This window comes from Macaca fascicularis, chromosome 1 (genome assembly GCF_037993035.2).
Source record: "Macaca fascicularis isolate 582-1 chromosome 1, T2T-MFA8v1.1".
Taxonomy (NCBI): Eukaryota; Metazoa; Chordata; class Mammalia; order Primates; family Cercopithecidae; genus Macaca; species Macaca fascicularis.
This window is the reverse complement of record NC_088375.1, coordinates 16774758-16801613: the sequence shown is the minus strand read 5'-3', so window position 1 is coordinate 16801613 and position 26856 is coordinate 16774758. Positions and strand designations below refer to the sequence as shown.

At 43.1% G+C, this 26856-nt stretch overlaps 1 long non-coding RNA gene across 1 annotated transcript; it reads right to left on the bottom strand.

The window, feature by feature from the left end:
- On the bottom strand, positions 1 to 23806 carry LOC123573070 (uncharacterized). Its single transcript, XR_010583358.1, has 2 exons — positions 23653 to 23806; positions 1 to 1936 (listed from the first exon to the last, which is right to left on the bottom strand). It is a non-coding gene; the product is annotated as an uncharacterized lncRNA (long non-coding RNA).
- Between the last annotated feature and the right edge of the window lie 3050 nt (positions 23807 to 26856).

Below are 26856 nucleotides of genomic sequence, written 5' to 3'. Positions count from 1 at the left end.
GAATACGTTTTTTTATTATTACCTGATTTTGACCAAGGGTAGATGCATTAGAAACCATCCTAAATGTTCATGCAATGCTTACCTGAAAAGAACATGCACTTAACTTCAAAGGGAATTAGGTTTAGAATTGCAGTCCTCAAGTCCCATTTGAGGCTCTCTTCTTTGAGACAGCTGCTGTCTGGGGCTCTCGTCTGGCCCCTGCTGGGGCCTCTATTTCACAGCTTCTCAGGGCAGTTGGCTTGGAGTGACAATGGTGAGACAATGGCTATGACAGTTTCATCACCATCCTCATAATCATGCCTCTTATAAGAGCTTATAAGATGTTTTCACATATATGACATCACCTGATCTTTATAATAATCTCTGACTTATCTCCTAGGAAGAGGAAAGCAGTGGGCATTTCTACCAAGATAGAAATTATTATTGTTAGGCAATAATATGACACATTTAATAGCCTGATGTAATGTTACTATGTTAGTCTTATCCAATAAGAAACCAGTGTTTGGCAAAGTGATACAACTTAACTGTGTTCACACGGTTAGTCAGTGTCAAAGCCGGGACTCCCGTCAGATCTGCTCCCTGGTCTGGCACATTTTTGCTGTAGTCTATCATGACGAGGTAAAATGACAAGCTTCCTAGGTTCACTACAAGACTTGTATTTTATCATTCAGGGAGTATCAGAGGTTGAGAAATATGGTGATTCATGATCCTTTTATTCGTAGCTAGTGCTGTCTGTCCATGCTAATTTTTCTCTTTGTACATGTGGCATTAAAGGCTAATGCATGATGAGCAAATCTTTACAGACTAGGTATGTGTCATTTGGACTATGATGATAAAATGTGACTCAAGTGATATATTTCCATCCGCAATGACCTTTCATGCATTAAGAGTACTGACTGAGAGTTTTGGAGGCAGACCCTCCAGAGTAGGAGTAGAAACCCTTGAACTTGGCAAGTTACTTAACTACTGGAAGCCTTGATTTCTTAATCTTTAAAATGGGGATAGCAATGTCTACCTTGTAGGGACATCATGAGTATTTAATGAGATAATGCAGATAAAGTTCTTGATCCCAGCAAGATCCTCCATGAATGGCATCTATTATCCTTATTCCGAAGTTCTTTCCCTCTATATTTAAGCTTCTAGAATTGACATCTTCTTCCTTATCAAAAGTTGCTCAACATGCAGAACCTAGAAGAAAAAGACTCTTTCCAAATAGCAAACGGCCAACCATTGTTTTAAATTGTTCAGTTGTGGAACTGACTTTAGAATCAGATGTGAGTTCAAATTTCAGCTGTACCAGGTGCCCTGGGAAACTCATCTTCCCTATCCCAACTTCAGTTCCCTCATCTGCAAAATGGGAATCACGGTGTCTATTGCACAGTGCTGTTGTGAGAATGACTTGAAAGTGCCTGACCCACCGGGCGCGGTGGCTCACGCCTGTAATCCCAGCACTTTGGGAGGCCGAGGCCGGCGGATCACAAGGTCAGGAGATCGAGACCACGGTGAAACCCCGTCTCTACTAAAAATACCAAAAATTAGCCGGGCGCGGTTGTGGGCGCCTGTAGTCCCAGCTACTCGGGAGGCTGAGGCAGGAGAATGGCGTGAACCCGGGAGGCGGAGCTTGCAGTGAGCCGAGATCGCGCCACTGCACTCCAGCCTGGGCGACAGAGCGAGACTCCGTCTCAAAAAAAAAAAAAAAAAAAAAAAAAAGAAAGTGCCTGACCCAGAGGCAAAGCTGGACAAATACTACTGCTGTTCTGGATGTTGCTGGTTTCAGAGCCGAGCCTGTGTGAGGAGATGGCCCAGTGTGGGGCTGCGAAGCCTGGGGCTGCTGGCATTTTGGTGGGGGTTTCCCCGTTTGCTGCCATCTCTGATCGCTGCAGGGGCCTCTTCCTGCTGTTCCTTTCTGCTTGGCTGTGCTGCTCCTTAGAGTCCCCTGAGGGAAGACAAAGGTGAATAGAGTTGTTTAGTTTGGAAAAAAAGCATCTCAGGGGCAACCTAGTCATGGATTCTACCAAGGACTCTTAGGAAGAGGAGCTGTCCATTTGTTCTCTATCTCCAGGGAGGACCAGAAATGGGGATGAGGAAATGAGTTGCAGAGAAAGGGGGCTCCAATGGAGGGAAGAGCATCTTGCCTAGATGGTGAATTGGTCCTAGGAGGGCAGTGACCAAGAGAGCTGGGGACACCATTTCTGGAAATCCTTAAATGCAGGCATGACCAACACGCAGTCTGGATCTCTTAGGTGGTAATCTGCTGCAAAAAAGGAGCCGAGACCAAAGTAAATAATTCCACGGGTTTTTTTTTTTTTTTTTTTTTTTTTTTTGAGACGGAGTCTCGCTCTGCCGCCCGGGCTGGAGTGCAGTGGCCGAGATCCGGCTCACTGCAAGCTCCGCCTCCCGGGTTCACGCCATTCTCCTGCCTCAGCCTCCCGAGTAGCTGGGACTACAGGCGCCGCCACCTCGCCCGGCTAGTTTTTTTGTATTTTTTGGTAGAGACGGGGTTTCACTGTGTTAGCCAGGATGGTCTCGATCTCCTGACCTCGTGATCCGCCCGTCTCGGCCTCCCAAAGTGCTGGTCCACGGGTTTTTATAGGAGAGAATCCCAAAGATTTTCTGCACATTGGTATATGCACCTGACATAAATTAAACCTGGGCTAATACACAGAGAAGTATGTGTGATCAGGTACGTGTGCACACACACACCTTTCTCTTTATGCTTTGGGTTCAAGGGAGCTCAAGAGAACAATATCAGGTACAGAAGCTATTGGCAGGCACATGTGTGGTCTCTTAAGACAATAAGGTGGGAAAAACAGAGAACTGGAAGACTTGGCTAGGAGCGGCTCAAAGAGGGAATTGGACCATTGTGTGAGTTCCTGTTGTGGAAATCAAGGGCCATCAGAATTTAGCCCTGGAATGGGAGCTGTGCCATTGACCAAGTTCTTAGACACTGGCAAGGCAGCACACAGTATGCGTTCACTCTTTATTAGAGCCTCAGTGATATCCTGTACAGGTGAGGAGATGGTGTCTTCATCTATTGAGCCCTTGGTTTTCAACTCAAGTGTTTGAATGTGTCATTCCGTTTTCCTGTGGCTGACTTCCTCTTAATGCCCAGGTATATGCTTCGAGTTTTCTTGCTCAGATTAGCTCTCTGCCATGGGGCCTACTCTCTTTAAGCTCTCCATGAGACTCATTGCTCTCCAAAGTGTCTCATTTGTTTACCTATTTATCTTCTACCCCCTAGAATGTGAGCCACATGGGGCAGGGATCCTATTATCTTTATTTTTATATTCCTTCTTTATGACAGCATACAGAAGTGCTCAATACATGCTTGTTGAACAAAAGATTAAACTGACTTTCCCAATAAATTGTTCTACTAAAAAGACACACGCATCCATATGTTAATTGCAGCACTATTCACAATAGCAAAGACAAATAGCAAGTGCCCATCAGTGTTGGATTGCATAAAGAAATTGTGGAATAGTACCATGGAATAGTACACAGCCATAAACAGAATAAAATCATGTCCTTTGCAGTAACATGGATACAGCTGGAGGCCATTAACCTAAGTGAATTAATGCAGACATAGAAAACCAAATACCACATGTTCTCACTTATAAGTGGGAGCTATTTGGGTACACGTGCATATAAAGATGGCAACAATAGACACTGGGGACTCCTAGAGGGAAGAGAAGGAGGGTGTCAAGGGTGGAAAAGCTACCTATCTGGTATTATGCTCACTGCCTGGGTGAGGGATTCAATTGTACTTCATATCTCAGCATCAAGCAATATACTTTTGTAACAACCTGTACATGTACCCCCTGAATCTAAAATAAAAGTTGAAAAAAATAAAATAAACTGACTTTCCCACAATCCACCTTTGACTCCCAAGCCCAGCACCCTTCCAGCTTGCTTCCTGCTTCCAGAAGACCTCAAACCGGGCAGCGCAAATCCGAGATGCACAGAGTCAAGCCTGCAGCCAGGTCTAGAGCTGGACACTGCCTGATTCTCCCCTCTGCTCCGTTCCTTTAGAAGCTCCTTTTCCAACATTTGCTTTGAAAAGTCATTCCCAGAGGATTTTTATTTTTAATGGAGCAGGCTGCCAATAGAACTTTATTTATGGATTTGTATTTTAAGATTGTTGGGGATTTGCTCGCCGTGCAGTATTTGGGTGGATCTGGCCCGAGGCAAGCTGAGCCTCAGCACTTCCCTGTGGACTAAGCGAGCACTTTCCTGAGGTTTGGCAAATGCCCTAGGGCTGCTTTCTCTCCTTTAGAGGACTGGGTAGGAGCCCAGGGCCTCAGACCAACCCATTCACTGCCACTAGGAAAACAGTACTCCCACTGGGGACAGCACTGGATGCCAGAAAGGAGGCCCTACCTCTCCCTTCCCACACTCCTGGCTGTGTTGTGTGAACCTGGTCTTCTAAGAACAGAAATAACATCCTGTGCTTGCTCCCACTTGGCAGCCAGGCGGGTCCAGCGGGCCACTTGGCGGTCAGCCTGAGGAAGGAAGTCTCCAGGTATTGGTGAGAAAGTCGGAGGCAGGTTGCTGCCTAGAGAAAGTGCCTTTGGCATTTGTCAGGGTCACAGGGCAGAGGCAGCTCCAGGGGGGATCTCTGACCCTTCCCAAGCAGTGAAAGTTGGGAAGTGTCTCCCCCTGCAGCTGTGGCTTCCAGCAGAGACCGGAGACTAGAACCAGCAGCACTTACAGAGATTTATAGCCCGTGGAAAAGAGCTTCTCAGCTCACATGTTTACTTCAGAGAACTCTGTGGAGGCCTCAAGGGCCAGGGTCAACATACACCACTGCAGCTTTGCCTTTCAAGCGTTTCGGGCCGCATTATGTGTTTGGAAGACAGCAATGGGGTAAGTGGGGAGTGGGGAGGGCAACAGGCATTACTGAAAATTCACAAACATACATGGTTTGGGCATGTCTAGGTAGTGTATAGTTAATGATGATGTTCCCTTTTGTTCCTTACCACTTAGAGGGAAAAAAAAAAAGCATAAAAAAAAAAAAAATCCTTACAAATTGAGAGTTCCCAGGAGATTGGAGTTAATCCCCTGCAGCTAACCAAGGGATAGTTGTCACCTTGAACATTGCAGCACTGTCAGGGTTTTTGGGGTGCTCTGCTTGAATGACTAAAGGAGACCCCCCTCTCCCACCCCATCCCCTTCCATGCCTAGGCTTGGCTGGCAGCTTTTCTCTCGCTTGTGTCACCTCCTTCTGTTCCTCTGATTCCTCCCCCTTACACTACTCCTGGCTCCCTCTCGGACCAAGTCCCAAAGGACATGGGGGATGCATAACCGGCCGGGAAGTGAGTGGCCACTGGTTTAATGGCAACCGGCACCTTCCCCTCTTCCAGGAGGAAAGGCTGTTTATGTGGTTTTGTAAAATACGCAGAAGCTATGAAAACAAGCACTCTATCAATAATAAATGGAATGGAAAATAGAAAACAAGTCAAAGAAAGATGCGGTGGAAGGTAAGTCAGTCAATTTTCTTTTAATTGCTCTCACGTCCGTAAAAGCCAAAGGAAGAGCAACCCTAAAAGTGTCTTAATCAAATAGAACGCCAGGAAGCCTGCAGCAGGGACATCTCTTTGGGAGAAAATGCAGCGCAATCTGAGTTTAAGGAAGCCAAAGCATACTTAGGCTGGCTAAAGGAAATCCAGCTGAAATTACATTATAAAAACAGAAGCCAACTATTGTAACTTTTTCAATTACCACAATTTTTGGCACAGGATTGTATTTTTTAGAACTTTATCCATATACAAAAATTGAAAAACAAGTATTTTAATTCGCTTATGTTCAGCTAGAGTGGATTCTTTGCAAACTAAAGGTTAAATTTTGCCAAAGTGATAAGGAGCCAATTGTATGAAGTAAACTATTGTCACGAATGCTGCCTTTCCCCCAACAAAACTCACCCATGTGGTCACAGCTCATTACTCTACAAGGAAATGTACCACTAAGAAAGAGGGACACCTGCTTGGCTGCAGGTAACCTGTACAGGACTCCATCCAAAGGGCTTACTGAAAAGAACAGAGTACCGAGGGGTGTCATTATCAGTGGTCTCACCCCTAAGGCAGATCTGGGCCCCGGAAATAGTTAAACGTATACCATGTTGAAATGATGGCAGACAGATTCTAGGGTGGTTCTCAGGCTTTCCACACCCTGCTGTTCACCCTCTGTGGACTCCCCTCCCCTTGGGCTAGACCTAGGAAAATACATCACCTTCTCTAAGATTCTTTCCTAGCAGAGTAGGGAACGATTCTCCAGCTAATTTTGAAAAAGTCAGCTGTCATGCTTTGAGAGGGCTATGTGGCTGGGAGCTGAGGGTGGCCTCTAGGAGCTGAGAGCAGGTCCTGGCCAACAGTCAGCAAGAAAGCAGGGACCTCAGTCCTACAACTACAAGGAACTGAACTCTCCCAACAACCTGAATAAGCTTAGAAGATGACCCGAGCTCCAGATGAGAATACAGCTTGGCCAACACGTTGACTTCAGCCTGGAGAGACCCAAGTAGAGAACCCAGCTATGCTGTGCTCAGACTTCTATGGAAACTGTGAGAGAGTAGTGAGTTTTATTGTATGGTAATGTGTCATGCAGCAGTAGATAAGGAAGGCAAGATGCATCCCATTGCATAGGCTGCTCAATCAGCTGGCTCAACGAACCCTGCATCAGAGCACTTTTCCAAGCTGCAGCCAGGAGATCCTTTCAAAACAGGAACCACCCCTACTGCCATCTGCAACTGCTTAAACTTCTTGGTGGCTTTCCTTGGCACCTAGGATAAAGATTAGGAAACTCCGGTTGGCCTACACAGCCTCATATCTCAGCTTCCCTCTCCTCTCCTGCCACACTGGTCTCCTCTTAGCGTGTGGCATCCTCTGGGGCTGTTTCCCCTTCTCCTCCTCCTCACCTGCAATTCCTCCTTTCAGAGATGACATCCCCTCCAGCTTTTGACTGCTTTTGTTTGCTCTCTAATGCCTTCCAATAACTATTTTAAAAGGTTTTTCCAACACTTATCATTGTTGTCTACAAGAAAGGTAGTTTAATATAAGATCCTCCCTCTTCATCTGAATTCATCATAGAGTTTTAAAACACTTACATTTAGCTATTCTCACTTAGTCCTCATAAAACATTACTAAGATCACCAAAATGAGTTAAATCTCTCAACAGATGATTTACTTTCTCCCTTTCTATATTCCAGCTGTTATGCTAAGCAGTGATAGGCAGGGAACAAATCAGCGGGAAACAAATCAGGTCCAGTCTCTAGCTTCACAGAGTTTATGATCTAACACAAGAGTCATTCGCTAAATGAATATAGTGAATTTTAGAGAGACCAAGGGCCTCATGCCAGGGCCCATAGTGGAGTAAGTAGCAGAAGTGAGATTTAACACCAGAGCTCTGACTTCTGCATTGGTGCACACAACATAGAGTATTTTTCATGAGGCTACCCCATAAAAGCTATACCATTCATTCATTCATTTAAAAAATGTTCATTTGAATACTTTTAATCTACCAGGAACTGTTCTAAACACAGAAGATACAAAAAGGGCAAAAATAGAAATTCCTGCTCTCATTCTGCCCACATTCTAAAGAGTTATTACTTTCTTAAGTCATATGTAAATAACACCCTTAGTGTAATCAGATATTCTTCAAAGACTGAATTTTATGGAGCATGTGTTTTTTATTCACTAGGGAGGCACATAACACTATGAGCTTTGCTAAAATAGGTTGATACAAGGAATACAATTATGATAAAATGTTCTTTATGATAAAACCACTTCACTATCTGGGGAATGGGCCACAGTAACAAGGCTTTGTCAATTTTTTAACGTCTATATTAACAAAACAAATGCAAAAAATAAGACCTAGATGAATATATTTTTGTAAGTCCTTATTCATACAATAGCCAGTCTCTAATAATGACAACTGTGGCCGGGCATGGTGACTCACACCTGTAATCCCAGCACTTTGGGAGGCCGAGATGGGTGGTTGACGAGGTCAGGAGATGGAGACCATCCTGGCCAACATGGTGAAACTCTGTCTCTACTAAAAATATAAAAATTAGCTGAGTGTGGTGGTGTGCACCTGTAATCCCAGCTACTCGGGAGACTGAGGCAGGAGAATCACTTGAACCTGGAAATCGGAGGTTGCAGTGAGCCGAGATCACATCACTCCTCTCCAGCCTGGTGACAGAGCGAGACTCCGTCTCAAAAAAATAAAAATAAAAATAAAAATGACAACGTCAAGGCCTGATTATATATTATTTTTATAAGAAAGAACCGGGGAAAGGAAGAATGAGAGATGGGCATAGAAAAACAAGAAGAAATAGGAGAGTTGAGTGACAATTTTTGCAATTTCTTTTTCTTTTATCAAGACATTTCATCTTCTATCACCCATCTCTGCTCCAAGCATCTCAGCCACCTACAAACTCACTTCAACTCCCAGAAACTGCGTGCTGAATTTCATGATGAACTCAAATGCTTTCTTCCCAGCCTTTCCCTTCATTCTCACAGTGTGGCCCCGCCTGCGCATATTGTCATTTAGCACAGATCAAAGCCTTACACTGAGAGGATGGAGACAGTGAAATCTCAAACATCTGCCAGTGGGTAGATAAGGAGGCGGGGGCATCAGGGTGCACCCCTCAAATCACATCACATGTAACTATTGGGGTCAGGAAAGTTAAACCTCTCACTACAACAAATCACTACCATAAAATTTCAATGAACTTTCACAAGGAAAATCAGGGCAAGGTGATCTATGTCAGCTATGCCTGTCTGTTTCCTCTAATGAAATTTTGACTGGTTCTTTTCAGTTGCTAATGAACTTCAGAGACTCTCCATTCTACTTTATCTCTAGGTCTTAACATTGAAAATAGCGTAATCATTTTAATAAAATGTTATCATTGCAGACCTATTTTAATATTTTATAGCATGATTCATTAATTCATCAAATATTTATTGTATATTTACTGCGTGCTCTGAGAAATACAAAGATGAACTTAAGATCTAGTGTACTGGGAGAGTTTGCCAAACTGTAATTCTGATCTACTATCATTGGCTGTAGAGCTGAATATCACACAGGACTGAGTTTCATAATACGGGGTTATAGGTGATACTTACGGAGACAGATGGAGGGGTCGTTGGGAGAGCTCAGTTTACCACAGCAGCCCTAGAGCTGACATATAGTGATCACGCAATCAACATTCATTACGTAAATAAGCAGCCAGAAGAGAGACACATGAGAAAGATGTTGGAAGTATGGTTTTAATAAATAGATCAGGAAGCTGGGTAGAAGAAATGGTGTATACAGAGATGCAGAAGGAAAAAGCTGAGCAGTGCGCTTGAGCTACTAGCTGCCACGCAAGCACAGAAGGGCTGACCCCAAACCACCTTTCCAGCACCATGTCCCCTAGTTGTCTTGTGACCATTTCTTTGCTCCATAAACTTCCTTCTCCTCCATACTTTATTATTCAAACAGTGCTTTCACTCATATCTGTGAGCCAGGCTTGAGATCACGGGCAGTTTTTACTTTTCCCTTTCCCTCCCTTGACATCTGGTCAGAACAAAGCCTGAATAACATACTCCTGAAGTTCTTCTTGGTATCCATCTCATCCTCCTAAAACTTTCCTTCAAAAAACACTGAAAGCTCCCATTGCCACCAGTCTTGTTTGAGATCCATCTTTTCTCATTGGATGTATGAAAGGCCTTCTTAATTTCTCTTCTTACATCCCAAGTTTCCCCATAGGCCATGCTCAGTACAACTCCCAGACCAGTTCTCTTGAAGCAGAGCCCTGGTACTAACATGTTCCCGTTCAAGAATTGTTAATTCTTCCCAATTATATGAGGATTAAAGTCAAGGCTGTGAGTCCAGCAGAAGCTCATGGACATTATGACAGAATGTGAGCCATTATAGGAATTTCTTCAGCTGATTCACATGGTTAAAATTACATTTTGAAAGTGTCCTGTGAAATAAAAAATGGAAGTTAAGGCAAGCGTGCAGGTCAGAAAATGACTTTGGAGGCTTGAGAAAACCAGGCTAGAGGAGATAATATTTTATACCACAAAAAATTAGTGGAGGTAGAGAGAAGTAGATAAGTAGGAGAGCTATTCAAAAGTGGGATTGACTGCTCTTAGTGATAGGTTGAATACGGGGGGAAAGGAATTGGGGGTGGGGATGCGGCCCAGTTTTCTGAGTAGATGACATTTTGTTTGCCAAGATAAAAAAAAAAAAAAAAAAAAAAAAGACAAAAGAAGAATCAGCTCTTCTTGGAAGTAGGTATGGGCTGGGGATGAGGAAGAATGTTGAAGTCAGGTTTGGGCATGTTGAATTTAGGACGTGTGGATGGAGACGTTCAGGGACCACTGGCCTTGTAAGACAGGGAGCTCAGAAGATATGTTTGAGCTTGTACGAATCAACATTTGTTGTGTGACAAGCCACCCCAGAAGTTAGTGTCTTAAAAACAGCATGTTTTATTATTGCTCATAACTTCCCAGAAGTTAGTGTCTTAAAAACAGCATGTTTTATTATTGCTCATAACTTCAAGTCATCTAGATGTTTCTGTGGATCTGGACCAGGCTGGCTAATCTGGGCTAAGCTAGTTTATGAACCTACCAGTTAACTGATAGATCACCAGAGGACCAGCTGTTTTCAGAGGGCCTTGTAGACAGAAAGGGTGAAGGAGGTGTCTTTGATCATCAGCTCAGCCCAGTTTGTTCACTGGGCTACGATAAGGGGTTCCAAGATCAAAAGCATATGTGTGCAAAACATCTTGAGGTACAAGCTTAAGACTGGCACAGCATCACTTCTGCATTTTGTTCTCCATAGCAAGTCCCAAAGGCAGCCAGATTCAATGGTTGGAGAAATCAACTCCACCTCTTGACAGGAGGAGCAATAAATATTTCTGGACAGGCTTTGCAATGTACCACAGAGCTGAAGAACAGTTATGGAAGTTATCAAAAGATCAATAACAGAAGTAGGTACAATTTCCCAGGGAAATGGGTAGGGTGAGAAGAGAAGAGAGCGCAGAGCAGAATCTGGAACCCCACAAACACTATGACACAGATTGTAGAAGATTCCATGAAATAAACAGAAGTAGCACCCAGGGTTATAGGAGGTAACTAGAAGATGGCTGAGTCATAGCAAAGAAGATGATGTTCTAAGAAGGAAAGTGTTATGGTTTGAATGTGGTTTGTCCTCTCCAAAACTTATGTTAAAATTGATTGCCAAAAAAATTGCCAAGGTAACCACATTGGGAGGTGGGGCCTTCAAGAGGTGATTAGGCCAGCAAGATGAATTAATGTCTTTCTCACAAAATCAGGTTAGTTCTCCAGAGAGCATGTTTTTATAAAGCAAGGTCATGCCTCATGTTTTGTCCTTTTTGCATGTACACTTCCTGTTTTGCCTCTCTGCTATATTGTGATGGTATACAAGACCCTCACCAGAAGTGGACCAGATGCAGCTGTCTGATCTTGCACTTCCCAGCCTCCAGAATCAAGAGCCAAATGAACCTCTTTCTTTATAAATTACCCAGTCTCAGGCATCATGTTATAGCAACAGAAAATGAACTAAGATTGAAGGTATGTAATAAATGCCAAGAGAAAAGTACTAATCAGGCCAAGTACAGTTTCAGCAAGGTGTTTAAAAAAAAAAACAACTAATATCTGAATAACACTTATGTAGCTGGATAACATTTAGAAATTAATTTCTGGGGTTTCCCCCATGTATTTTCTCTTTTTCTTTCTTCTGTACTACTACTACTGGGGTCTTTCTGCCCTCCCCAGCTACTTAAAAAGGAAGAAAACTCTACGCTTTATTGCTTCATGGGTGGTCTGTGGCAGGCTGGAGGGCTCACTGTGCTTGCAAGATGTCTCCATCTTGTTTTCAATAGGCTAAGCTCAGAGGAGAAAAGAACATTGGCAGAGCAATAGAAGAGAACCAGGACTTGGAAGAAGCAGGAGGCAGAGAGGTGCTTGATCCTGATTTTAATAAAAAAGAGAGAGACATTTCCTAAGACTAGAGAGGAGTGAGGCATGTGGATGACAGAACAATGGTATGCCTACCTTCTGCCTTCCCGGGGGTGACACCTCATAGAAAGAATTGGCAAAAATGGGATCATAGGGACAGTGGTTGCCAGCTTCTCCCAAGATTCTATATTCAAAAAGGAATCTGACCTTGAGAGCTGAGGGTGGGAGAGACAATGGCTCCACCAGCAGGTACCTGGCTGAGCAGATTGTAATGACCAGGGGCCACCATCAGCACATTGGCTCATCATGTGGGCTCAGAACCTTTAAGAGACCCTGAGGAACTTTATGTCCCAAATAGAGTATGTGAGATGGAATTACAAACTAATGAGAGGCTAATTTATTCACAAATAAAGAAATGTGCTGTTTCCCATACACATAGGTTTGTGGAATGAGAGTCACCTTTGCTGTGTCCACTATGTACAAGGCAATGTGTTAATGTTTTCAGTTCATTATCTTACTGAATCTTCCCAGTAGTACTGTAAATTCTCTTCTATGATTATTCTGACTTCATAGATAAGGAAACTGAAGAGCAGAAAAATCTAGTAAGTTTTATGGGCTCAAACTAATATATGGGAAAGCATGAAGTTGAACCCAGATAAGCTAATGTCAGAGCCCTGTCTCTCAACCACCATGCCATTCTGGTCCTGATGATTTAAAGCATTTATCCAAATAATGCAGGCAAAATAAGAGGAAATAATAACCAAAGTTCATATGTGCGCACACAGACACACACACGAACACACACAAAACTTCAGTAATTGTACTATCTTCTTTTTTCTGGAATTTGGTGGGATGTTTCTGTACCTCCTAGGAAATGGCCCAGTCCACCTATTCTCTTGACCTGGCCTAGAAAGAGGTAACCAGGGAAATAACAATAATAATGACAACAATAATAATGGCAGACTTGCAGGTAAAAGAAGGTGTAAAAATCCCAGCACTTTAGGAGGCCAAGGCAGGAGGATCATGAGGTCAGGAGATCAAGACCATCCTGGCTAACACAGTGAAAGTCCATCTCTACTAAAACTACAAAAATTAGCCGAACGTTATGGCACACACCTTTAGTCCCAGCTACTTGGGAGGCTGAGGGAGGAGGATCACTTGAACCTGGGAGTTGGAGGTTGCAGTGAGTTGAGATTGCTACACTGCACTACATCCTGGACAACAGAGTGAGACTCCATCTCAGAAAAAAAAAAAAAAAAAAAAGAAGAAGGTCTGACAAGGAAAACGATGAGAAATGATCATTCATTTCCTCTGCTAATACTTAGGAATAGGTTAATGGCAGTCAGGTGGAATCTCTTAGTGAATAAGAAAATAATGGAAAGGAATAAATTAAAGGAGTACAGGATAAAAAAGAATAATGAAGGCCGGGCCTGGTGGCTCACGCCTGTAATCCTAGCACTTTGGGAGGCCAAGGCAGGTGGATTGCCTGAGCTCAGGAGTTCCAGACCAACCTGGGGAACATGGTGAAACCCCATCTCTACTAAAATACAAAAATTTAGCTGGGCATGGTGGTGTGTGCCTGTAGTCCCAGCTACTTGGGAGGCTGAGGCAGGAGAATTGTTGAACCCGGGAGGGGAGGTTGCAGTGAGCTGTTATTGTGCCACTGCACTCCAGCCCAGCCTGGGTGACAGAGTGAGACTCTTTGCCTCTTAAAAATACAAAAAACAGAAAACACACACACAAAAAAAGAAGAAGAATGAAAATAAAGGTAGAGCAGAAAGGGAGAAAAAGAACTGGTGGAGAAGAAAAAGCCCAGAGGGAAGAAAACAATGAACAAAAAGCAAAGGGCAGACTGCAAGGACTGGACTATGCTTCCCAGCCAACCAGCCCTAGGAAATCCTATTAGACAGCAAAAAATGAGATTATTGTATTTTTACTTTGCCACAATATGCAAATGACTCCATTTAGCTGTTAAACATGTTGTTATTGAATTCTGAGAAATTCCCTTCATAAGATGTAATATTTTTGTGACAATATTGTCAGCAATGCCAGATTGCTTTTCTATTTTGGTTAAGCTTTTATCCGAGTCTAGTATATGTCATCTACTCCCAGATTCCAAATGATTGCTTTTATGCAATTTTTGTGTAAGCAAGAAATAATAACATGCTTAGAAATGTGAGAAATGTGTTAACCTTCCCATTATTTTTCAGGGCCCAGGAGAATTAGAGGGTGGGCCACAATAGGGAATGTAATTATTTCTCATGATGAATTTTTATGTATGTTAATATCCTTGAGAGCCCACATATCTGTTATTAACCACATTCATTTATTTTGTTCCAGTCTTTGTGCCTCATGTTTTTAGTCCTACTTTTAGAGGCTTTTTGTATAACTGACAAAGACTTTTAAAACCTGTAAACAAAGGATTGTGAAATCACATTTTCTATCTCTGACACATTTATTCCTTCTTGGTGGCGTCACTGTAATTCTGACTATAATTTAAAAAGAAACTGGACTCTCAAGACATCTTGGCAACTGCTGACACTATCATGACAATGCTTGTGGTTTCTGTAAATTTTTATTGATTTAGATGACTTTTCTGATAGAGAAAACTTCTCACCTATCCAGGATCAATCAATGAGAAATAAAGAGGGAAGCAAATACAAGAAATGTTTTGCATGATTCATTAGTCACAAAGCACATCTGTTCAGATCAGAACCATTTCGAAATCTGCTATACCTAGCTACTGAGTCCTGGACAATGACTAGTGGATCAGAAACAATAGTGACTTTCTTAAGAATAAGAAAGTCTAGTCATCTAATTAGCAACAACAGTAGTGTGATGGTTAATTTTATGTGTCAACTTGGCTAGACCTAGTTGGTACCTAGATATCTGGTCAATCATTATCTAGGTGTTACTGTGAAGATATTTTTTAGACGTGATTAAAATTAAATCAGTAGACTTTGAGTAAAGCAGGTTCCCTCCATAATGTGGGTGGACCTAATCCAATCAGTTGAAGGTCTTAATGGAAAAAAGACTCACCTCCCCCCAGGAATTTTGCCAGCCTTTCGACTGGAACTGCAATATCAACTCTTCCCTAGGTCTCCAGCCTTCTGATCTAACCTGAAGACATTGGACTTGCCGGCCTCCACAATCTCTGTCAGTCATTCTCTCTTTCTCTCTTTCTATGAGTGTGTGTATGTTTATGCATATTTAAAAATCAAAATCATATAGAAATACCCACGCATGCATCCTATTGATTCTGCTTCTCTGATGAACTTTGTGATTACTACAGGTAGCTAGGACCTACTTCCCAATTATTAACCTTCAACTGGCCAGGCTTATTCTACCCTCGCTGGCTCATTGCTGGTAGCAAGGTTGAGCCAGAAAACCGAAGAGTAGATAGAGAAACCACATTCTAACACCATTTTCCTGATTAACAGAGATTAACAGGTTCTTTACTTTCACATCAATAGAGATGCCTAGGTCAATGAAGATCTCCAGGGAGTCATTTAAGATAACTCTTGTTATAAGTAAGACCACACCGGAACACCCCACAAGCATCCATTTTAAAGATTTTCAGCAGAATGGATGACCTCAAATCAGACAGAAACATTGAGGCAAATAAGGACCGACAAAGGCCTCTAGATTGATACAAACTAAGTCATTGGAGGATGTATCAATTAGCTTTTGCTGTGTAACAAACCACCCCAAAATGTAGGAACTTAACTGTTTTATTATTATTCCCAAGTCTGTGGGTTCACTGGGCAGTTTTGCAGTCAGCCATTGAGTTGGCTGGGTGCTCTTGGTCTGAGATTGGTTACTCAAATGTCTAGTAGTTGATGCTGGCTGCCCATTGCTCTCCAGGGTGCCTGGGCCACAAGTCTCTCACCATCCAGACTCCAAGGGCTTTGTAAAGGTTTTGTTTTCTCTGAGGCAAAGCATTCAATGTTTGCATGCAAGGGGAAAAATATCACCTAAACCCCAAGCGCGCACATTGTTTTATGCCAGGTGATCTGATGGAGAGGGAGCAAAGGTCTCCTCTGTTTCCTCAGGCCATGGATTTAAAACAAATCAGGCAACACAGACTGCTCTTTTGTATTTGGTAAATTATTTATAATGGCATTTGACTAGAAAATATAGCCATAGACTTGGAAATAATAATTTTAAAAAGAGTGAATGTGACTCTATTAGGGAAATGGTGTGCTAATCCAGGTTTTGTTATCATTTCAGCCTGATGGCAGATTGTCCATGAAATCTTTCTAGATTCATGGAGGGAGAAACTTTGAGGAAATGAATTCAGGAATCTCATGCAAAAAAAAGAAAGTGGCATAAACTTTACCCCACCCTAGACCTGATATGAAACCCTAGGCGATCCCTCCTGCTCAAATGTTCATACTGTGTGCCCTGAGTTATTACCTAACAGTGGTCATTCTTCTAATAACAGATCCTGGGATTCCTGAAACCATGCTTTCTCTCAGTGCTGTTGTCTCTGGGCACATACGCCATTGAGACAGCGACATCACACACCCTCGAAATAGCAGTTGCACAAAGCAAACATTTGCCCCAAGCACGTCAGACTTTTGACAGGCTGCAGCATGATAAGTTACCAGACATGTTCCCACAGGAACCTGCGTGAATTGATTGCAACCAGACTCACTCGATGACAAGTGACAGACAGCGGATAATGCAGGGAGGTCAGGTGGGCTGCCAGGCCCAGAGCCAATTGCTCCCTGGAGCCCATCAACAAGGGACGGGACTCAGCAGGACCAGGTCGGCAGCCATCCTGGTTAGCTTCCAGCGGGTACAGGGAGAAATCACAGCTGGCAGAAGCCCGGACTCCTGGTGCCACTCCAACACAGTGAGGGTAGAGGAAGGTGAGAGGAGGGTGTTACTCTTTAAAAGAACTCAGATTGCATATGAAATGCATCTCTTTCTTCTTGCTTTTGATCCCAAAATGAAAAGAGTTTAATCTCCTATCTGAAAAGAAGCTCTTCCTCTGCTCTCCTGACACCAACGAACCATCAATCATTGCCTGGATTTCCTGAACCTCTCAGTACAGAGGCTTCTAGGCCAAGAAGGGTTGAGAAAGGCCTCCTTCCAGCTGAGGACAGTGAAGTGTGGTAGGAAGCAGAAGTCTCCCAGAGAGGGCAGACCTTGTCTGATCCCTCCCTCCGACAACCTGCTCCACAAAATGATGTGGGGAGAAAGGGGTCATGGCTCAGACTCTGGGAACACAGTGGCTTAAAAATTGATAAGTATTCAGACTGGACTTGGTCTCCAAAAGCCAAACATCCTTTTCCCAGCTCTTCTGACTTCTCACTGCTGTTTCAAAGACCCCTCCTGGCACAACAATGGGCAATTTCTCTTTTGTAAAACAGACCATAACAGATTTAAAGGGCACACAAACAAACATACACACATGTACACACACAAACACACATGCACACATAAATACACACACATGCACGCATAAATGCATACACATGCGTGCATACAAATACACACAAAACCACAGCTAAAATCCTTTGTAATCCCAACCCAGCTATTTAAATCATTCAGAACCTGGCTTGGAAGAGAGAGAGAGAGAGAATAAAGTAGAAAGGACTGAACAGGTTGAGTTACTCAGGATTCTGAATTTCAAAGCAACCTCTTACCTCCCAGGCTCCTGTCAATGTGCTGACACAATTTCAGACCTAAAACACAATTTCAGACCTAAAACAGAGCTCTGTTCTTCTTTATCAGACTTGGGCCCTAAAGGCAATTTTGTCACCTCCCAGTCCCATAATAAATTTAATGGGCTGTTGAATTACCTTCATGTGCCTGGGGCTTTGGCAGCAGAGCTATCTATAGCTGCCTTTTTATATCTTTTTATAAGGGTAAAGTGCTGACTCTTTGTCCTTAGACAAACTTCAGATTCCATTGTGATTGACTGGTCGAATCAATGAGATGTGAGATCTTTTCCCCCTGAGAAAGTCATCTGACAGAAATAACCTCTGAGCCCCTAAAAGGTCAAGTTCCTATCAGACTCCTAATCTGGTCAACCCCTTGGGCTTGGCAGGACAGTATATAAGCAATGGCTGTGGCCAAGGGCTGAGCAGAATTGTGACAGTTCCTCCTTCCCCACCATGGTCTTCTGTCTCCACTTTCCAGGATGGGATGAGAGTAGCTTTAGCTTCTAGATCTGGAAGTTCATGTCATCCCCGCTCTCTGGGCCACACCTCACCTGCTGGCTGTCCACTTTATACCCATGTGCATGAGCCCCCTCCTCCAGCCCCAGAACCCCAACCCTCACCTGCACCCCAAAACCCCATGCTCCTGGAGACCTCAGCTTTAGGAGATGAGTGGGGCTGGCTTAATGAAGCTGTTGGAGAGACCCAAAGGGAAGGACTAGTGAAGTCTTTCTCAGCCAAAGGCTGATTTTGAAGGAATCAATACAATCATCAATATTTTCACAAGGCCACTTTATCCTCCTTTTGGGGATTCCTCCAGAATGGTTGTTGTTATTCATCTGTTTAAAAAGCTTTTTTTCTTCTCAAGTTCTTTGCATTCAAGGTACACTAAATTCTTTTATTATTCAGAAGGGTCAGGAGATGGAGTCAAATATGCTGCTTTAATGGCTCTCAAACTCCGATGTCTCTAAGAATCACCTGGGGAGCTTGTCTCTAATTGAGATTGCTGTGCCGTGACCTTAAAAATTCTTATTCAGATGGTCTGAAATTGGAATCGAGAATCTGCTTTTTTATAAGCACGCCAGGAGATTCCAAGGTTGGTGGTCTAAGTAGCATGGCTTTTCTTAATAGTTTACCATTTGCAGCTAGTCGATTTTCACAGAATTATAATGTTTTCAAAATGGATCCATGGCAGGAAACCTAATAGAAGTACAGCTGACACATGAATAACACGGGTTTGAATGGCACGGGTCCACTTCTACATGGGTTTTCTTCTGCCTCTGCTGCCCTTGAAACAGCAAGACAGACCCCTCCTCTTCCTCCTCCTCCTCCGCCTACTCAACATGGAGACAATGAGGACAAGACCTTTATGATGATCCACTTCCACTTAACAAATAGGAAATACATCTTCTCTTCTTTACGATTTTCTTAATAGCATTTTCCTTTTTCGCAGTATATAATATATACAACATACAAAATAGGAATAGGAAATGCATTTTCTCCTCTTTATGATTTTCTTAACAGCATTTTCCTTTTTCACAGTATATAATATATACAACATACAAAATAGGAATAGGAAATACACTTTCTCCTCATTATGATTTTCTTAACAGCATTTTCCTTTTTTGCAGTATATAATATATACAACATAAAAAATACGTGTTAATTGACTCTTGACTATGTTATCAGTAAGGCCTCCAGTCAACAGTAGGCTATTAGTAGTTAAGTTTTTGGGGAGTCAAAAGTTATATGTAAATTTTTGACTGCCTGAGAAGTTGGCGCCTCTAATCCCCACATTGCTCAAGGTTCAACTATACAATTTTAAATGGCTTTGAGTCCGACTATCTGAGAATTCTGTTCTATATGCTTCTTCTGAAAGCTTTAGGATTTCCACAGTGTGAAGTACCAAGTGATAGTCTCCTGTGGATCTTCATGTGCCATGGCACCACCACATATCTGATGTTCATATGGAAGACCCTGTGAGCAGCTGGTTGGTGGGAGGCCCTGGTAACTGGCTTGACACAACCCGGGTCATTGTGCCAATAGCAGAACTCATACCTCATCTTGCATGGTCACTCAGCCACACCTGTCCCAGAGACTCCGCCCTTCACCTGCACTTGCCCTTGCAGACAGTCCTTGGGTCACAAAGAAATCACTGGAAGAATCAGATAAGAAAATTATGGAATGATTGTTTGCAGAATCTGTGTTGACTTAGAGCAAGTTGCAAGTGGGAGATACAAGGAGCAGAAGCAGGCAGGCCACGCTGAGAACAGAGAAAGCCAGGGCTTGTGTGATCTCCTTGGTTCACTGCTTGCCTGATATCCTGTAAACAAATGGGAATTTGATTAAACCATCACCTGGCAGTGTTCCTTTTCAGCAAACACTGTGTTAAGGATCTGTGCTCACCTAAGAACTAACACAGAATGGTCATGTTGTAACTTTCAGTCACCTCTGTGAAAAACCTGGCCACATTCAGAAGAGAAAGCATGCATACATTTCCACTCACATGATAGGCCTGTTTACGGTCTTTATGTATTGAAGGAGTAAGAACAATAAATACCTAAGGCAGAATTTCATATCCTGACTCCACAGCAAATCCCAAAAATGGCTAGGGACCATCAGTAGGCCAGCATGACCAGCAGGACCTAATCTTAACACTGAGGATGTGGAAGGTCATGCTGTGCTATTAACTTCTCTGTAATCCCAGCTGCTTGGGAGGCTAAGGCGGTAGAATCACTTGAACCCAGGAGGCGAGGTTGCAGTGAGCCAAGATCGTGCCATTGCACTCCAGCCTGGGTGACAGAGTGAGACTCCATCTCAAAAAAATAAAAAACTTTCTCCAATTAAAATTGCTAACGCTGGTGACAGGGAAAACTGGGCAGAGAACAGATCCCTCCCTACATTGAAGCAAGCACCATGGGAGAAGACTTTCAAGGTCTTTGTGAGTTTGGCCTTCAGAAATTCAAATCTTGCAGCTTGAGTATATGCATAGGATATAAGAACTAGAAGAAAGTTAAAAAAGTATTTTTTACTTTATGGTATAGGTGAGTAAACTGTCCCTGCAAAATGCAGTGACAAATACCAAGTAAACATATAATTAGTAGTACAACTGGTTGAGATTCACTGCTGCATTGTATCCTCACCAAAGGAAGCCTATTTTTCATAACTACTGAAATACTTCATCAGATCTTTGTTGAACAGAGATTGAGAAAGGTCCAAGGAACAGAAAGAAAGAGACACTTCAAAAAATGCAATGAGTTCATTCAAGCTTCCTGATGATGGTAAGTATGTGACATCCTGATATTTACAGGACAATTAATTCTGGACACTGGATCTTCATAACCTCAGTTGCCCTTGGGAACCTGGCGCTTCTTTTCTTCCATCCCTGTCTCCGGGTGGCCATTTGGAACTGCCTTCTGTATGGCTGAGACAAGTGGGAACTCTCCCTCTTATTTCTGCAGCATGTTGGTGAAAAGCTCTCAGCAAAAGGTTCTGGCCAAGGGTAAACCAAGCCTTTGCTTCCAGAGGCTAGAAGATCAGGTAGGTCCAGATTATCATCGAGTCAGTGGGCAGCAAGGCTAATGTTCATGCATCCTGTCCCATTCTAAAATCCCAGTCTCATCTAGAAAATCCATCTCTTTGGACAGGCCAACACTGACACAATGCACTTAGATTTGGAAGAAATGTCCAGTGTGTTCGTGGGGGTAACCATTAGGTTAGAGTGGGCAAGAAGATTAGTGTGAGGCCATAGTTAATACTCTTCCCAAGGGAAAACTCAATGAGGTTCCCGCCTGCACTGATGCCAATATGGGGCTCACTGGCCACCCGGAGACAGGGATGGAAGAAAAGAAGCACCAGGTTCCCAAGGGCAACTGAGCTTATGAAGATCCAGTGTCCAGAATTAATTGACCTATAAATACCAGGATGTCACATGCTCACCATGTTCTGTTCTCCTGTCTGTTCTGTCCATATCAGAAGCACAATATTCAATTCTGGGTAGAGCACTTTAAGAAGCTTGTTGGAAAATTGTTCCTCCTAAATGCCCTAAATGTGTAGTGAATACTGCTTAGGATGGTGAGAAACACTCCTGGTCTTGATAAGAGAGTAATAGAAAATTCCAGAGATGTTTTGTATGGAGAAGAGAAATACTCGAGACGGACATAAAAGTAATGTCCCAGCATGTAAAGAGCTGCCAGAACAAGTTGAGATTTTTCTTATTCTTATGGCTCTAAAGAGCAAAACTAGGAGCAGATTTATTTTCTACATAAATACAAACTTTCCAACAAAACAAACAAAAGAAGCATCCTAAATATTGAACACAGTTTGTAAAGCAGTAAGTCTCCCATACAGAGGAGTCTGAGGAGAAACTAGGAAATTATAAGCAAAGATGTCAAGGGCATTTATTCCTCTACTAAGAGTGCCACAGAGGATCTTTAAGGCTTCTGACAGCCTTAAGATTCAAGAGCTCTGTGCCTGGAGGTAGAAGAGAGACAAATTATGAGCCTCTGCATGACATATTTCTTTTTCATTTCCTGACCATTCAATTGCATTGCTAAGTGGACTCTTAGTTGGGGAAGGCACTTAGGTAGCAAGCTAATCAGATGTTGGAGAAGACACATTCAAGTGAATTTTGTGCAGGACAGAACAAAATTCAGAAAGGCAAGCAGCTGCTCAGAGACTATATTCTTCATGTCTCCTTGGGACACCTCTTCTTGTATGTGACTTATCTAGTTGGGAAAGTTTTTCTGTTGCAATTTCAATTCATCTTCCCTCCTCCTAGTTACTCACGAAAGGCTACTCTTTAGGGGTGTGAGGACCTGAAGCCATTTAGTTATTGGAAGGAATACAGACAGAGCAAATAACTGTCGCATTCCACTGGGTCGTACCCTTCCTCTTTCATATAGCCTCAAAGAAAAAAGCCTCCTCTTACCATATGCATTTTATTTTTACTCTCTGTTTATGGGATTTCGAAGTGTAGCCTTGAAATAATTACATTTTTGCGAAACAATAACTCTGGAATAAGCTTAGCAGATAGTATTTGGAGAAAGAAGAGTTCCCCATAAGCTGCACTGCACAGAGCCCGAGTCAAATGAATTTCTTCTTCCTTGAAAACAACCTAAGCTATCTTGATACTTGGAGCTAGAATTCTAGAAAAATACAGAGAATCTAGAACACCCAGTGTGAAGCCACTTGACTCAAGGGGACTGAAGAGCTTGTTCAGCCATTCACATCAGTGATGCACAGGAAGAGAACATGAAAATCCTGAGCACTCAAGCCAAACTCTCACCTTCAGTTGTAGTAGGATGATGGCAGTAACACCTTGCATTTACTTAATACATGACAATTTATTATACATTTAAGACTTTTACATTTTATAAGTCTGGATGTTGAAATAGTTTACAAAATAGTTTACAAAATTAAAAAAAAATAATGTTTAGAAACTCCAGGTGGCCCTTCTACCATGAAAGGACACAGTGAGAAGATACTATCTATGAGAAAGAAGGCCGTTGCCAGGCACCCAATCTGCTGGTGCCTTGATCTTTAACTTCCCAACCTCCACAGTTGTAAGAAGTAAATTTCGGTTGTTTATAAGCAAAAAAAAAAGAGAGAGAGAGAGAAAGAGGAGGAAGAAGAAGACGACGAGGAGGAGGAGGAAGAGGAAGGAGGAGGAAGGAGAAAGAAAAAGAGAAGAAACTCCAAGTGGCTTTCACAAAGTCACCTCAGTAGTAAGAGGCAGAACTAAGACTCAAACCTATGTCTTCCACCGCTAAGGCCAGTCATCTTTCTACTATAAAGAACCTGTGCTCTGTAACAAGTGTTATTTGCTTATATTTTCTTTATTTCTTTACTTTTTAAAAACCTTTTTAGCAGTGTTCCTTCTGGGAATTTTAAACTACATTTCAGCATTGCTCAGCTTTCATAGAAAAACTCTGTTCTGTGGAAGCCATGGAGCTATTTAAGGCTTAGAGGATTTCCCATAGTGAAGTACCACCAACTGGGTGGCTTGCACTCCAGAAACTTACTGTCTCACAGTTCTGGAGGCTGGAAGTCCAGGACCAAGGTGTTGACAGAGTTGGCTCCTTCTGAGGGCTGTGAGGAAAGGGTCTGTTCCAGACCTCTCTCCTTGGCTTGTAGATGGCCGGGTTAATGTTCACACGCAGTGTTCTATGTGTGTCTGCGTTCAAATGCAAATGCCTCCTTTTGTAAGGACATTAGTCATATTGGATTAGGGGCTGACCTGACTGCAGCATGACCTTATCTTAACTAATTATATCTGCAATGACCCTGTCTTCAAATAAGGTCACTTTCTGAGATACTGGGGCTGAGGAGTCCAACATATATTTCTTGGAAGACACAATGCAACTCATAGCAAAAAGTATCCTAGAAATCACTATAAAATGAACATTACTATAAAACGCCATTATCCCCCTTTTTTTCTACCTAATACGTTTGCTCACAAGACAAGAATGCACTTAAACACGTTAATATGTATGTTTGAGCATGTGCATGGATATGCACATATAGCAGAAAGAAGGGGTAGTTAACTAAGGCAACAAGGCAGCATGACCTACCAGACTCACACACTGGGTGATGAGGTTAAAGAATATCAGTAGCAATACTCATTTTTCTACTTTTATTCTCTTTTTCTTTTTTTTTCCTTTTTTCTTTTTTTTTGAGACGGAGTCTCATTCTGTTGCCCAGGCTGGAGTGCAGTGGCATGGTCTCGGCTCACTGCAAGCTCCATCTTCCGAGTTCACGTCATTCTCCTGCCTCAGCCTCCCAAATAGCTGGGACTACAGGCACCCACCACCACAGCCAGCTAATTTTTTGTATTTTTAGTAGAGATGGGGTTTCACCGTGTTAGCCAGGATGTTCTCAATCTCCTGACCTCGTGATCCGCCCGCCTTGGCCTCCCAAAGTGCTGGGATTACAGGCGTGAGCTACTGCGCCCAGCCTCCAGTTTTATTTTCAAATGCCCTCTAAAAAAAAAAAAAAGAATCTGAAGATGGCAATTCAGACAGAACTGTTCACTGTCAATGCAGAAATGTATGCCTCCCAGAAGTATGTGCATGTTACAGTGGATCCCCCTGAACAAGGGATGATGGTTAGCACACAGGAATGCATTATTAATGATGAAATTGCAGGCTTCACCAAATAAATACTACAGGAAATATTTGGGTGGGGGAGGGCAGTCTTCCCAGCTTTCTGAAATAATGGAGTCTGCCTGACCACAAAAGGCCCCCACCCCATTCCTAACTCAAATCTGGCTTTGCTTCTGGGGAGAGACGCTTTCCCCACCCAATTATGCTCCATGCTTCCAGTTAGACTGCCAGGCAAACATTCCCTCGGGCACTGGCCTTCTCCAGTTTCCAAAGAGAAAACGCTTTCAACTGTCAGAAAGATGAACTTGACTCTGTCAATTGTGAAAAATAAATCATAGTTCTATTTGGGAGTTTTTTGGACAATATAAATGTACAAATTTATCATCAAGAAAGAAAATAAAACACAAGTGTGCTTCCCCCACCCACCTCCTCCCTCCTCATTGTTCCCCAAACATCTGCTCAGTGCACAGCTCTAGTGCCGGCCATGACCAAGCCCATTCAGCGTGCCCGGACTCATCGCTCCTGGTGAGTTTCCGGGAGTAGTATACATTTTTTTAAAAATCACAGTGCTTGTGATGAGCTGCTCCAGTCATACCTGCTGTCTGGAGTTGTACACATTGTTAAGACGGTGTGGCCCTATAACCTTCAGGAACAATCTAGTGCAGGTGCTACCAGCAGACCCCATCTCTGGGGCTCAGTGGAATTACAATGCCCTGCAGAAGTGTGCACCAGGGGCCTCTAATCAGGTCAGAGCTGATTGCCCCATAGCCTAGAAACAGGTTGTAAATACATGTTGCAGACACATCGGAGAGCCCACTCCTAGGCAGTGAAGGGGCTGTCTGTTCTGCCTACAGCTTTAACAGATAAGGCCCAGGGCTGGGTCTCACAGGTTCTCTAGGCAAGTACCTGCAGCTCCTCTAAGAGGTGTACATCTCACTGCTAAGTTGTGTCACTTGGGCCACTTGCTGAAGAGAGTTCAGTTAGTAATTTTCAGACCACCCTAAACATCACCATGAAGTCCATGGGGATCTCCCATAGGTAATGGAAGGGGGATGGCCTGAACCCTGACCTCAGTAAGTGGGACAAACACGAGGGTCTTTTCTCTTTATTATATTCCTCTTCTGCAGATACACAGCCAGAGCTCACAGGAGGGTATGACTCTGTTTTTTTAAGTAATAAGATACCAAATGAGACTCAGCTGAGCCAGTCTAATGCCGACAGTATCTCCAGACCGTGAGACCAGGCTGCGGCCCAGATTAGCAAGCCTCACAGACTCCACACCAAAGGCCTGGGAAACGCTCTCTTCCCTGATCTCAGGGGACATGACCTTCTTTTCATTCCTGTGGTCACAAATAGATATAAGGCTATTAACCTTATTAGGCCTAAGATGTGTCCAGCTTGGAAGAGATATGCAAAGAGCGCTGAGATTTCTTCAGCATCGGCTGACCTGCAAATCCCAGGATGCCATTTTTAAAGGGGTCTGTCTGTGGCTATTTGTGGCAAAGGTTGAGATAATTCCAAATAGCACTAGATACTAAAAAAGGAAGTGATGGCGAGGATTAAGCCTGGACACAGGTTGAAGAATAGCCCAAGTGAAGCCTCTCTGTGGCACTGACTACCTCTGCCTGCAGTTGAGGAATTTGTCCACTGCCATTCACCTGCCATTTTTCTGGGAACTCAGGGCCATCACAGGTGCAGGGCAGAAACAGGTAAGGCCTCAGTAACCATGGCAGAGGTCCTGGCAGCCTCTCTCAGCCTTTCTCCACCTGCCAGGGGTTCTGGCAGAGAATTAAGCTCCTACAGAAAATTATTTGAGTGACTTTTTTTTTCAGTATTCCCAGAATCTTCCATGGCTAGTGCTACTCTAGAGACCTAGGAGAGACGTTAATACACTAGATACCTGAGGGCATCGGGGCTTAATTGTTCCAGGGAATCCCAGGTGAGAAAGATATGTTGTGTAACTTGATTGCCAAGTTTTCCGGTGGCCTTACTACTTCGACTCCTTCAATGACAAGAAACTGCAGAGACAACCTTCTGGCTCTGTGCACTGGTGGGTTGTACCAATGCCCCACTTGGGGAGTGGAAGCAGGTACATGTGAAAAGACATTTGGACTGTAACTTGCT